Here is a 12,350-nt window from a genome sequence, read left to right as displayed (position 1 = left end):
GGATGACGATACCCGCACCACAGCCACGATACCTGCTGGAGGCGGCCAGGGTGACGATACCCGCACCACAGCCACGATACCTGCTGGAGGCGACCAGGATGACGATACCCGCACCACAGCCATGATACCTGCTGGAGGCGGCCAGGGTGACGATACCCGCACCACAGCTACGATACCTCCTATAGGCAGCCAGGGGGACGATACCCGCACCACAGCCACGATACCTGCTGGAGGCGGCCAGGGTGACGATACCCGCACCACAGCTACGATACCTCCTATAGGCAGCCAGGGGGACGATACCCGCACCACAGCCACGATACCTGCTGGAGGCGGCCAGGGTGACGATACCCGCACCACAGCCACGATACCTCCTATAGGCAGCCAGGGGGACGATACCCGCACCACAGCCACGATACCTGCTGGAGGCGGCCAGGGTGACGATACCCGCACCACAGCCACGATACCTGCTGGAGGCGGCCAGGGTGACGATACCCGCACCACAGCCACGATACCTGCTGGAAGCGGCCAGGGTGACGATACCCGCACCACAGCCACGATACCTGCTGGAGGCGGCCAGGGTGACGATACCCGCACCACAGCCACGATACCTGCTGGAGGCGGCCAGGGTGACGATACCCGCACCACAGCCACGATACCTGCTGGAGGCGGCCAGGGTGACGATACCCGCACCACAGCCACGATACCTGCTGGAGGCGGCCAGGGTGACGATACCCGCACCACAGCCACGATACCTGCTGGAGGCGGCCAGGGTGACGATACCCGCACCACAGCCACGATACCTGCTGGAGGCGGCCAGGGTGACGATACCCGCACCACAGCCACGATACCTGCTGGAGGCGGCCAGGGGGACGATACCCGCACCACAGCCACGATACCTGCTGGAGGCGGCCAGGGTGACGATACCCGCACCACAGCCACGATACCTGCTGGAGGCGGCCAGAGTGACGATACCCGCACCACAGCCACGATACCTGCTGGAGGCGGGCAGGGTGACGATACCCGCACCACAGCCACGATACCTGCTGGAGGCGGCCAGGATGACAATATAAGTGTTCCTCCAGAGATGAAGCAGCAAACTTTTGACTACAAAATATAAACTGAAGGTAGAGGGGGGTGGGGGAGGGGTTTAATGTGGGGGGGAGGGGTTTAATGTGGGGGGGAGGGGTTTAGGAGCAGAGGAGGTTGGGTAGGATGGGGAGGGTTCAGTATGTGGTAGGTAGGATGGGAAGGGTTCAGTATGTGGTGGGGAGGATTCAGTATGTGGTTGGGAGGGTTCAGTATGTGGTGGGTAGGATGGGAAGGGTTCAGTATGTGGTGGGTAGGATGGGGAGGGTTCAGTATGTGGTAGGTAGGATGGGGAGGGTTCAGTATATGGTAGGTAGGATGGGGAGGGTTCAGTATGTGGTGGGTAGGATGGGGAGGGGTTCAGTATGTGGTGGGTAGGATGGGGAGGGTTCAGTATGTGGTAGGTAGGATGGGGAGGGTTCAGTATGTGGTGGGTTGGATGGGGAGGGTTCAGTATGTGGTAGGTAGGATGGGAAGGGTTCAGTATGTAGCAGGTAGGATGGGAAGGGTTCAGTATGTGGCAGGTAGGATGGGGGGGGTTCAGTATGTGGCAGGTAGGATGGGGAGGGTTCAGTATGTGGCAGGTAGGATGGCGAGGGTTCAGTATGTGGCAGGTAGGATGGGGAGGGTTCAGTATGTGGTAGGTAGGATGGGGAGTGTTCAGTATGTGGTAGGTAGGATGGGGAGGGTTCAGTATGTGGCAGGTAGGATGGGAAGGGTTCAGTATGTGGCAGGTAGGATGGCGAGGGTTCAGTATGTGGCAGGTAGGATGGGGAGGGTTCAGTATGTGGCAGGTAGGATGGCGAGGGTTCAGTATGTGGCAGGTAGGATGGCGAGGGTTCAGTATGTGGCAGGTAGGATGTGGAAGGTTCAGTATGTGGTAGGTAGGATGGGGAGGGTTCAGTATGTGGCAGGTAGGATGGCGAGGGTTCAGTATGTGGCAGGTAGGATGGCGAGGGTTCGGTATGTGGCAGGTAGGATGGCGAGGGTTCAGTATGTGACAGGTAGGATGGCGAGGGTTCAGTATGTGGCAGGTAGGATGGGGAGGGTTCAGTATGTGGCAGGTAGGATGGCGAGGGTTCAGTATGTGACAGGTAGGATGACGAGGGTTCAGTATGTGGTAGATAAAATGGCGATGGTTCAGTATGTGGCAGGTAGGATGGCGAGGTTTCAGTATGTGGTAGGTAGGATGGGGAAGGTTCAGTATGTGGTGGGTAGGATGGGGAAGGTTCAGTATGTGGCAGGTAGGATGGCGAGAGTTCAGTACGTGGTGGGTAGGATGGGGAAGGTTCAGTATGTGGTGGGTAGGATGGGGAAGGTTCAGTATGTGGTGGGTAGGATGGGGAGGGGTTCAGTATGTGGTGGGTAGGATGGGGAAGGTTCAGTATGTGGCAGGTAGGACGGCGAGGGTTCAGTATGTGGTAGGTAGGATGGGAAGGGTTCAGTATGAGGTGGGTAGGATGGGGAGGGTTCAGTATGTGGCGGGTAGGATGGCGAGGGTTCAGTATGTGGTAGGTAGGATGGGGAGGGTTTAGTATGTGGTGGGTAGGATGAGGAGGGGTTCAGTATGTGGCAGGTAGGATGGGGAGGGTTCAGTATGTGGCGGGTAGGATGGGGAGGGTTCAGTATGTGGCGGGTAGGATGGGGAGGGTTCAGTATGTGGTAGGTAGGATGGGGAGGGTTCAGTATGTGGTAGGTAGGATGGGGCGGGTTCAGTATGTGGTGGGTAGGATGGGGAGGGTTCAGTATTTGGTAGGTAGGATGGGGAAGGTTCAGTATGTGGTGGATAGGATGGGGAAGGGTTCAATATGTGGTAGGTAGGATGGGGAGGGGTTCAGTATGTGGTGGGTAGGATGGGGAGGGTTCAGTATGTGGTGGGTAGGATGGAGAGGGGTTCAGTACGTGGTGGGTAGGATGGGGAGGGTTCAGTATGTGGTGGGTAGGATGGGGAGGGGTTCAGTATGTGGTGGGTAGGATGGGGAGGGTTCAGTATGTGGTGGGTAGGATGGGGAGGGTTCAGTATGTGGTGGGTAGGATGGGGAGGGGTTCAGTATGTGGTGGGTAGGATGGGGAGGGTTCAGTATGTGGTAGGTAGGATGAGGAGGGTTCAGTATGTGGTAGGTAGGATGAGGAGGGTTCAGTATGTGGTAGGTAGGATTGGGAGGGTTCAGTATGTGGTAGGTAGGATGGGGGAGGGTTCAGTATGTGGTAGGTAGGATGGCGAGGGTTCAGTATGTGGGAGGAATATTTTTCTCCGCTAATGAAGTATTAATTAATTGACCTAATGAACGAATCCTTAAATTCCCGTTTAGTTAACTGTTCACCTGCTGATTAATTACCTGAGGTAAGAGCTAATCAGTCAACTGCCTGATTGTCCCATTGGCGGCTTACTCTTGACAGACACGCTGACAGTCTGTCTGATTGACTGTATTCCTTGCCCACTGGCTGTTACTCTATTGTGATGAGACTGGGTACGTTACCTCTTGACATGGCTCTTGAAATGGCTCTTGACGTGGCTATTGACACGGTTCTTTACGTGGCTCTTTAAATGGCTCTTTACGTAGCTCTTGACGTGACTCTTGACGTGGCTCTTGACGTAAGTCAACAATAATATTACAAATTATTATTATTTTGTTATTAATAGTATTAGAAATTAATATTTCAAAAACTCGACCAAATTTTTTTATGTGACTCTTGATCTGTTTCATGACAACTCTTAACACGATTCTTGACATGAATCTCGACCTTCTGCTTTTGATGACTAAAGAGTCATCAAACTGACTTATGCTATGACTATTGAACTGACTTTTGATATGACTCTTGAACTGACTTATGTTATGACTCTTGAACTGACTTATGCTATGACTATTGAACTGACTTATGTTATGACTCTTGAACTGACTTATGCTATGACTCTTGAACTGACTTTTGATATGACTTGAACTGACTTTTGATTTGACTATTGACCTTACTCTTAGCCTGATTCTTGCCCTGACCCTGACTCTTGACACCACTATTGACCAGACTCCAGACCTGACCACCGACCTGACTCCAGACTGGACAGCCTTCCTAACTGTTGGAACACCTGACATTTGAAGGAAATACCTTACGAAATTTGTCATTGTAACAGACTGTTGAACTTCCCAGCTGGCTGATGACTGGTTTAACTGTTGTGGTGACTGACTGGCTGACTTGTTAACTGACTGTTGTACTGGCTAGCTAATTATTGCACTGGCAGACAGACTGGTTTGTTAACTTGTTAACTGACTGTTGTACTGGCTAGCTAATTATTGCACTGGCTGACAGACTGGTTTGTTAACTGGTTAGATGACTGTTGTTGGACTGACAGACTGGCTGGCGGTCACTCAACCTCAGACTTCTCTTTTTTAATCGCCTGCGTTCCACGAATTTTTGTTTGATTGCGTTTTGCTCCGTAACTCCAGTCCCAGTCCCGGGTCTGGGATGGTTGGTGGGATGGTCCCGAGGCTGGGATGGTTGGTGGGATGGTCCCGGGTCTGGGATGGTTGGTGGGATGGTCCCGAGGCTGGGATGGTTGGTGGGATGGTCCCGGGTCTGGGATGGTTGGTGGGATGGTCATGAGGCTGGGATGGTTGGTGGGATGGTCCCGGTGCTGGGATGGTTGGTGGGATGGTCCCGGGGCTGGGATGGTTGGTGGGATGGTCCCGGGGCTGGGATGGTTGGTGGGATGGTCCCGGTGCTGGGATGGTTGGTGGGATGGTCCCGGGTCTGGGATGGTTGGTGGGATGGTCCCGGGTCTGGGATGGTTGGTGGGATGGTCATGAGGCTGGGATGGTTGGTGGGATGGTCCTGGGGCTGGGATGGTTGGTGGGATGGTCCCGAGGCTGGGATGGTTGGTGGGATGGTCCTGGGGCTGGGATGGTTGGTGGGATGGTCCCGGGCCTGGGATGGTCGGTGGGATGGTCCCGGGTCTGGGATGGTTGGTGGGATGGTCATGAGGCTGGGATGGTTGGTGGGATGGTCCCGGTGCTGGGATGGTTGGTGGGATGGTCCCGGGGCTGGGATGGTTGGTGGGATGGTCCCGGTGCTGGGATGGTTGGTGGGATGGTCCCGGGTCTGGGATGGTTGGTGGGATGGTCCCGGGTCTGGGATGGTTGGTGGGATGGTCATGAGGCTGGGATGGTTGGTGGGATGGTCCTGGGGCTGGGATGGTTGGTGGGATGGTCCCGAGGCTGGGATGGTTGGTGGGATGGTCCTGGGGCTGGGATGGTTGGTGGGATGGTCCCGGGCCTGGGATGGTTGGTGGGATGGTCCCGGGTCTGGGATGGTTGGTGGGATGGTCATGAGGCTGGGATGGTTGGTGGGATGGTCATGAGGCTGGGATGGTTGGTGGGATGGTCCCGGTGCTGGGATGGTTGGTGGGATGGTCCCGGGGCTGGGATGGTTGGTGGGATGGTCCCGGGGCTGGGATGGTTGGTGGGATGGTCCCGGGTCTGGGATGGTTGGTGGGATGGTCCCGAGGCTGGGATGGTCCCGAGGCTGGGATGGTCCCGAGGCTGGGATGGTCCCGAGGCTGGGATGGTTGGTGGGATGGTCCCGGGCCTGGGATGGTTGGTGGGATGGTCCCGGGCCTGGGATGGTTGGTGGGATGGTCCCGGGGCTGGGATGGTTGGTGGGATGGTCCCGGGTCTGGGATGGTTGGTGGGATGGTCCCGGGGCTGGGATGGTCCCGAGGCTGGGATGGTTGGTGGGATGGTCCCGGGTCTGGGATGGTCCCGGGGCTGGGATGGTTGGTGGGATGGTCCCGGGTCTGGGATTGTTGGTGGGATGGTCCCGGGGCTGGGATGGTTGGTGGGATGGTCCCGGGTCTGGGATGGTTGGTGGGATGGTCCCGGGTTTGGGATGGTTGGTGGGATGGTCCCGGGCCTGGGATGGTTGGTGGGATGGTCCCGAGGCCTGGATGGTTGGTGGACTGGAACAGGCAGTGGGATGCTGAAACAGGTGGGGGGATTTATATAATATGTGGGATTAATCCAGATGCTTTATCAGGTGGTGGGATTAAACCGGATGTTATAACAAATGGTGGGATTAATCCAGATGCTTTAAAAGGTGTTGAGATTTATACAACATATGGGATTAATTAAGATGTTTTAACAGATGGTGGGATTAATCCAAATGTTGAAACACGTTGAGGGATTAATACAGATGTTGAAACACGTTGAGTGATTAATACAGATGCTGGAACAGATGGTTTAATTGATCCAATTGATCTGGAACAGTTGGATAAATCGAAATATCTGAACTGGTGGTGTGATTAATCCTAATTACTAAACCATGGGGTGGGATTAATCCTAATGCTGGATCTCTTTGATTAACTTAATCCAGATGCTGGAACACTGAGGGATTAATTCAGAATCATGAGCAGGTGGAGAGGTGATCCACTCACAGTGATTGATGGCGGTGTTGCACAGTTGATGAATGTGTTGAATAACGCAATGAATAACATGACCCAGTTATTGTGGTAGTTGAGGAATGATCTTCTCGGGCTGAGGTGAATGGTTGGGTTGTTTCAGTTGATGAATGAGATAGCTGAATGGTTGATTGATTGAGAAGGTTGACAGTTATTACTGGATAAAGTTGCGTAAATCAAATCGGTGGATGATCCGGACACACACATACACACACACACACACACACACAGACACACACACACACACACACACACACACACACACACACACACACACACACACACACACACACACACACACACACACACACACACACACACACACACACACACACACACACACACAAAAGGACCTGAGGGACGGTGGCTGAGTGGACAGTATGCTGGGCACGTAATCTTGTGATCCGGGGATCGATTCCCGGCGGCGGCGAGAAACAATAGGCAGAGTTTCTTTCACTCTGATGTCCCTGTTTCCTAGCAGTAAATAGGTACCTGGGAGTTAGACAGCTGTTACGGGCTGCTTCCTGTGGTGTGTGTGTGTGTGTGTTACAGAGAAATATATGCAATAATTATAATAGAGGAAAAATATATTGATTACAAAGGCGGGGTCCAAGAGCTAATAGCTCGATTCTGCAGACACAAATAGTAAGTACACACTCACACAATAGCGATCATGACAGGTACATCTACTGGAGCAAAATCGGACCACATAACAACATGGTGAACACTACATATCACCTGATTTCATCAACATAACAAAACACCAACGCAACTACATGTCTCTCAATGACGCAAGCTTGAGTTGTAGCGCCTGGAGAGTACACCCGTGACTCACCATGGGAACGTCCTGGTAAGATCAGCCTGTAACCTCAGATTCAACTAGAGTTAATTGAAATATTTTCTGGTTCCTCCCTAGTCAGCTTGTTCCTGTTTATGAATAATCCTGATGGTCTTGACAAACAACTTAATGGTACAGCTTGATTGCTTTTTTGTACATCATGAGAAGCTGACGCCCAAATGTGTTGACCAACTCTTTAGGTGAGCAAAACACACTTTTCCGGAGTTGGCTGAATCAGCTGGGAACAGGTCCACACCAGACTTTCCCACAACAGTGTAAAACGCCCCCCCCCCCTGATTCAGTTGTATATATACCCCTGTATGATAGTTAGGAGAGAGTGCTGGAGTGTCGGAGGCAGTGTGAGGCTGCAGGTCAGTGAGGCTGCAGGTCAGTGAGGCTGCAGGTCAGTGAGGCTGCAGGTCAGTGAGGCTGCAGGCGAGCCTCAGGAGACAGAGTGAATCCACCAGACTCAGAGGCAGAGAGTGGGTCTTAATTAAGGTAATGTGTGTGTGATCTTTGATACGTTTCCATGTCTGGATCCCATAACAATTGCCAGTATTGCTAGTGTTCAAGTAAGGATTTATAGTGGTGAATAGCATAATTTTGTTCTCAATAAACTAACTCGTGTTAAACTTCCCGTCTATGTCAATTGTTGAATCCTCTTAGCCTCTGGATATAGTTTGATAACAACCGTCCCATAATTCATGACAGTTAAAGAAAGAAAGTACTCTCCAAGTGAAGCAAAGTTAATGGACAAGGCAGATGGTGGCAGTGTATGTAATCCTGTTTAGCATTTCCTTAGAAGTGTACCTTTTGCTTCCGGTGTAAACCATTAGTGGTAATGTTTTATTATTAGTGATACAAATTTTGGTGTTACAATGTCTCTCAATGACGCAAGCTTATGTCTCCATGACGCAAGCTTATGTCTCTCAATGACGCAAGCTTATGTCTCCATGACGCAAGCTTATGTCTCTCAATGACGCAAGCTTATGTCTCCATGACGCAAGCTTATGTCTCTCAATGACGCAAGCTTATGTCTCTCAATGACGCAAGCTTGCCGGGCGGAGCATGGCGTCATATGCTCCAGTACAACACCCAGCAACACAATACACGCCAAACTACTCTTCCAGAGCCATTCTGGTCCAGCCGCCCGGCCACAATACCTGGCTAACTGTCCCGTATTCTGGACGTGAGACACCAATGTCGAACCCTGTAAGCTATAGGGATAAAACACTGCAACATATTGTACAATACAAACCAATTCATTCCGAGTTTTAGTAGCGATCCTTAAATGCAAAGTTCAGGGATTTCCGCCTTTATAAACGCGTGGCGCGTATGAGATTTTCGCAAGGCTTCTGGCAGCAAGCCTCCAAGCAGGAACTGCGCTGCCGGACGTACGAAATAACGGATTTTGCTTTTTAATAATCTCTAATATCTCTGCAAAAATTATATCTCTACTCGTTGTTAGATAAATAGCTCGGGAGTCAATACTCACCTAGTTGTGCTTGCGGGGGTTGAGCTCTGGCTCTTTCAGCCCGACTCTCAACTGTCAATCAACTTTTTTTTTCTTTCACACACACACCTAGGAAGAAGCCCGGAGTAGCTGTCTAACTCACAGGTACCTATTTACTGCTAGGCAACAGGGGCAGCAGGGTGAAAGAAACTCTGCCCATTTGTTTCCGCCTCCGCCGGGGATCGATCCCCAGACCCCAGCATTACGAGCCCGGAGTGCTGTCCACTCAGCTGTCAGGCCCCCCCAGTGCATTTGACTCACAGCACAGGAGGTCGACCCTGCATGCACAAATAGGTAAGGATGCACACACACACACATAGCGTCCGCGATTCACACTCCAGGGACCCGGGTTCATTCCCGACTGAGATAAAGAATTGAGCAGCTTGTCTCTCCTGATGACTAGTGTTGCTCATCCTGAAACAATACCTAGGTAATTACACACACACACACACACGCACAACACCTTGTTGATTGACAGTTGAGAGGCGGGACCAAAGAGCTAGAGCTCAACCCCTGCAAACACAGCTAGGTGAGTACACACACACTATACCAATAGATACAAATAGACAGGAATGCCCAGCTGAGAATTCTCGAAGCAGTGTGTGCAAGAAGAGCTGTAAGGTGTGGTACACAAATGCTGATGGAGTGACAAAAAAGAAAAGGAAATATTAGAAAGAGCAAAAAATAACCAGATTTAATTGCAATAGTGGAAATAAAAATAAATGGTATTTTTTTATGCGAAACTGGTCTGGAAGCACCTCCACAGGTAAATGCTTCCAGACCAGTTTGAGATGTTTCCTGACCAGCTGGGAATGTTCCCATACCAGTCGTGGATACTTCCACACCAGTGGAGAATGTTTCCAAACCAGTCAGCGATGTTTCCAGGTCAGTTTGGGATGTCCCCAGGCCAATAAGGTAATTAAAATGTCACCAATAAGGTGATGTTTGAATGCTTCCAAACCAATTGCAGTAGTTTCCAGACCAGTTGGTGATGCCTGTAGACCAGTTAGCGATACTTTCAGACCTGTTGGGCAATGCTCCAAGACCAGTTGATGTTACTAGATTAATTGGGATTGCTTCCAGACCAGTTGGAGATGCTTCCAGACCAGTTGGAGATGCTTCCAGACCAGTTGGAGATGCTTCCAGACCAGTTGGAGATGCTTCCAGACCAGTTGATGATATTTCCAGACGACATATGAGTAGTAGCACTGCAGGCAGGTCGGGAATGAGCGACGTGTATGTATTGATCATGGCCCCAGTAAACTGCTTTTACTTGTCGACTCTCATGTTAAGGGTCGGTCGTTATAGGATGCTTGGTCGCTATAAATGTGTTATCTTGTTGTATTGCTTCGTCATCATTCCTCAGCACAACCTTACCTTGAGGTTACCTTGAGGTGCTTCCGGGGCTTAGCGTCCCCGCGGCCCGGTCGTCGACCAGGCCTCCTGGTTGCCGGACTGATCAACCAGGCTGTTGGACGCGGCTGCTCGCAGCCTGACGTATGAGTCACAGCCTGGTTGATCAGGTATCCTTTGGAGGTGCTTATCCAGTTCTCTCTTGAACACTGTGAGGGGTCGGCCAGTTATGCCCCTTATGTGTAGTGGAAGCGTGTTGTCTCGGGCCTCTGATGTTGATAGTTCTCTCTCAGAGTACCTGTTGCTTATACATTATCTTATACCTTATACATTATCTTATACCTTATACATTATCTACACCACTCTGATGTATTCCTACAACAGATTCTAAAGATGAATGTTGACTTTAAGTTGCCACAAATTCACAGACATGAAGAACCAGGTAATATTGTGCTCTAAGGTAAAGAATAATGCATGAGGGGGGGGGCGGGTAAAGGGAAGGGAAAGCATGAGGTGAAACAAAAGTCTGACAGGCAAGGACAGGGAACATGCAGGAACACACACACACACATTATGTGGTTAGTGCAAACAGGGATGCTGCGAGATCTTCCACTCCAGCTGACTGATGACAGGTAAGCCACCAGCATCACCCCAATTACCAAGATAAAACAAGACATTGAATTTCTTTCTCTCAGCAGAAATTTAACCGTTGTAAATAGGCTTCAGATGGTATTCAAACATCCACACCTTTCAAATTACTAGCATGGATCAGGTCCGTGCAGATGTGGGAGGCAGGAGCCGGCCAAAACCATGTATTATATATGACAATAAAGATGCTTTGGTGCGGTGGTAACCCGGGCAGTTGGCTGCCAGAGATGGAATGCTGCCTCTGACGTCCGGGAAGCTGACCAACTTAAAAATGAATTCAAGCTGGATGTGATGGAGGCGAGTGAAGGGTGCTGGTGTAATGGGTGAGGTGAGTGAAGGGTGCTGGTGTAATGGGTGAGGCAAGTGAAGGGGTGCTGGTGTAATGGGTGAGGTTAGTGAAGGGTGCTGGTGTAATGGGTGAGGCGAGTGAAGGGTGTTGGTGTAATGGGTGAGGCGAGTGAAGGGGTGGTGGTGTAATGGGTGAGGCGAGTGAAGGGTGGTGGTGTAATGGGTGAGGCGAGTGAAGGGGTGCTGGTGTAATGGGTGAGGCGAGTGAAGGGTGCTGGTGTAATGGGTGAGGCGAGTGTAGGGTGCTGGTGTAATGGGTGAGGTGAGTGAAGGGTGCTGGTGTAATGGGTGAGGCGAGTGAAGGGGTGGTGGTGTAATGGGTGAGGCGAGTGAAGGGTGCTAGTGTAATGGGTGAGGCGAGTGTAGGGTGCTGGTGTAATGGGTGAGGTGAGTGAAGGGTGCTGGTGTAATGGGTGAGGTGAGTGAAGGGTGCTGGTGTAATGGGTGAGGCGAGTGAAGGGTGCTGGTGTAATGGGTGAGGTGAGCGAAGGGTGCTGGTGTAATGGGTGAGGTGAGTGAAGGGTGCTGGTGTAATGGGTGAGGCGAGTGAAGGGGTGCTGGTGTAATGGGTGAGGCGAGTGTAGGGTGGTGGTGTAATGGGTGAGGCGAGTGAAGGGGTGCTGGTGTAATGGGTGAGGCGAGTGAAGGGTGCTGGTGTAATGGGTGAGGCGAGTGAAGGGTGCTGGTGTAATGGGTGAGGCGAGTGTAGGGTGCTGGTGTAATGGGTGAGGTGAGTGAAGGGTGCTGGTGTAATGGGTGAGGCGAGTGAAGGGTGCTGGTGTAATGGGTGAGGCGAGTGTAGGGTGCTGGTGTAATGGGTGAGGTGAGTGAAGGGTGCTGGTGTAATGGGTGAGGTGAGTGAAGGGGTGCTGGTGTAATGGGTGAGGTGAGTGAAGGGGTGCTGGTGTAATGGGTGAGGTGAGTGAAGGGGTGCTGGTGTAATGGGTGAGGTGAGTGAAGGGGTGCTGGTGTAATGGGTGAGGCGAGTGAAGGGTGCTGGTGTAATGGGTGAGGCGAGTGAAGGGTGCTAGTGTAATGGGTGAGGTGAGTGAAGGGGTGATCAGATAATGGGGTGAGGTGAGAGAAGGGTGTTATGAACCAGGTATTTACCTGAT

The 12,350-nt window shown here is 51.6% G+C and overlaps 1 protein-coding gene across 1 annotated transcript in view; it reads right to left on the bottom strand.

The window, feature by feature from the left end:
* The window catches only part of LOC138363002 (uncharacterized), a 323,725-nt gene that overhangs the window by 17,569 nt on the left and 293,806 nt on the right, over positions 1–12,350 (bottom strand). The gene's annotated exons all lie outside the window — the stretch shown is intronic.

This window comes from Procambarus clarkii, chromosome 10 (assembly GCF_040958095.1).
Source record: "Procambarus clarkii isolate CNS0578487 chromosome 10, FALCON_Pclarkii_2.0, whole genome shotgun sequence".
NCBI lineage: Eukaryota > Metazoa > Arthropoda > Malacostraca > Decapoda > Cambaridae > Procambarus > Procambarus clarkii.
Note: the sequence above shows the minus strand (reverse complement) of the source record. Positions and strands in the feature narration are given on the sequence as shown.